Here is a 2,530-nt window from a genome sequence, read left to right on the forward strand (position 1 = left end):
GTCTCCACTCAGTCTTTAAACCTGAATCAGTAGCTTGATCTTCCAAAAGATCATCCAACTTTTCCTGTAAATCAGCATCTGCAGCTTGCAAAAATAACTCCACTTTCTGCATCTCCAAAGCTTGCTGTTCAGTCCCATCCAACTGATCATAACGGCTTTCAAACTCTCGCAGAAGAGCGGTAACAGAAAGTCCCTTATTAGGCATAGAAACCCATGCTAAAAAATTCCTGCGATTCATAAGACCTGTATCCTCCAGGAAATATTCATCTTTTAATGCCTTTTTAAATTCAGCCCAACCTGCATGTGCCTCTTGAATTTTTGCAATTCGACCTTCAAGAGCGCGCACCACGATCCGCAAGAAATAGCGGCTCCAAACATCTTGAGAAACCCCAAAAAACTTCATCTTTTCCTCATACAAATGCAGGTAAGTTAACACTTGCTGGCCATTAAACTGCTTCATCTCCTGTTGGACAGCTTTCAAAGCATCCATAGCATCACTGTCACGTTTTGCATGAGCTTGCTGCTGCATATACATGGTAAATGACTGAAACAGGTTCTTCATGACATTATCATCTGTCATCTCTTCTTGCGAGTCTCCCATCTTGCTGATGACGCAGCACTTTCACGTCGGGTTCACCAGAAATGTCAAAGAGATCGTGCAAGAGCTGCAGAACACGGGGTTCAAGGTACAGCAATGGAAGAGTCTAACAAGAAGAACTCAAATTTTTGATGTCAAAGATCACTATATTGCTTGTCATAATCGTAGAGTTACAACAAAGAAACTGAGCAAACCCATGTTCTTTATATGCTGTCATGAACAGTTTTGGTTTTTCAACAAGTGATCCTCTCCTTGGTAACCAAAGATCCTTATATTTTATTTCAATTTCCACTTTTCCTTAGGTTTTAATGCAGTTCAGGGTGATCTGTAAGCAAGTCACACACGTCCCCTCTGTGCACCACACTTTCAGCACAAAGGTAACGCCCATTTGCAGAAGGACTTTCAAAGAGGAGGATGCAAACATCTGCAACATCTCTCACATCAACATACGCTTGCACCAAATTGGCATAGCTTTTTGCTGAGCCTGTCAAGTATTTGAGGAGATGAGCAGTGCTGGCATTCACTTCGGATTGTAATAAGGGCCTAAGAACTAGGGAAGGAATCAGGACTACCAGGTCTACATTCACTTCCTTGGCATGTTTCTAAGCTGCTTGCTCAGCAACAGTCTTCCCATAGCAGTACCAGTTCCGTGTGTCTTTGCAGAAGTCAAGGTTGCTCCAACAGTTCTCATCAACCACAACACTTGGATCCCTGATGGGGTCCATGTACACGGCACCTATGGATGAGGTGAAAATGACGCGCTTTACCCCAGCTTGAGCAGCTACATCTAAAACATGGATTATGCCTTTGACAGCCGGATCAACCATCTGCACCGGGTCATCAGTAACAGGAGAAGCCAGATGGAAGACACAGTCACATCCTTTGATGACTGAGCAAAGGCTGTCAAAATCCAATAAGTCGGCTTTGACTAGCGTCAATCGTTCTGCAGCTCCTTCCAGCTTCTTAAGATGAGCATTTTTTTTGATCATCCGGATTTCGGACAGTCCCTCTGACGACATAGCCTTTCTCAAGCAGGCGCTTGACAAGCCAAGAAGCTATGAATCCACCAGCTCCAGTCACACACACGGTCGGCATTTGTGCTGCATTGCACACATTAGCATTCATGTCCAACTCCTTCACCATGGCTTGCCAATCGGATGGCACTGCCCCAATGTCCTCAGGCATCCTCGCTCAAAACTGCACACACAGACACAGGCAGAGAGAGAGAGAGAGAGAGAGAGAGCTCTGAACGAATGCGCCCACCAGCTCTCTTTTCTTTTGAAAAGAAAAGCACTTCGGCTCCCTCTCCATCATTCCAGCAGTCTCCCCGATCACAGGAATGGAGATCGCCCCCCAAAACTCCATGTTTAGCACACCTTGTGATGACAAAAGTCCTCAGGAGCAGGCCAGTGTCGTTCTGAGATAGGACTTTCTTTTCTTTTCCTCTCCCGTCATCGATTATGCCTCCTCCATCTTCAGATTCCTCCCTTCCATCCATTCGAATTCTCCCCCTTTCTCCCAGAATTAGCATTGCCCCTTCCTTCCTTTTCGTCACACACTCCTCTTTTCCCTCCCTTCTTAGCTTTTTTAAATCCCTCATTAGCACGGCACTTTCGTCTAGTCTCTTTGCCAATAATGGCATGAAAATCTCTCACCAGCATTGGATAAGGGTGAGATCCAATTACGGACCTTAAAATATAATGTGTAGTCTCTTCATTTGTAACCAAGTATCTTATTGCTTCTGATGCCACATCTTTCAACGTACCTGTACCAAACCGGACAGCACGTACCTCAATTCCAAAAAGTCTCATTCTGAATACTTTAAGAACCTGTCGTTCCATATCTTTGGCGCCCATGTAAACAACACATTGTAACCCAAAACAAGCACACACACACTGTAACAGTGATAACTCCATGCTTCTCATAGCACAT

General features: G+C 44.7%; 1 pseudogene; it reads right to left on the reverse strand.

Annotated features, from left to right (window-relative positions):
- Window positions 1-903: 903 nt before the first annotated feature.
- LOC148012590 (cinnamoyl-CoA reductase 1 pseudogene) lies at window positions 904-1,897 on the reverse strand (annotated as a pseudogene).
- Window positions 1,898-2,530: the final 633 nt, after the last annotated feature.

The sequence above is a fragment of the Lygodium microphyllum genome, chromosome 27, assembly GCF_053477565.2.
Source record: "Lygodium microphyllum isolate KBCC chromosome 27, Lygodium_microphyllum_v1.1.10, whole genome shotgun sequence".
Taxonomy (NCBI): Eukaryota; Viridiplantae; Streptophyta; class Polypodiopsida; order Schizaeales; family Lygodiaceae; genus Lygodium; species Lygodium microphyllum.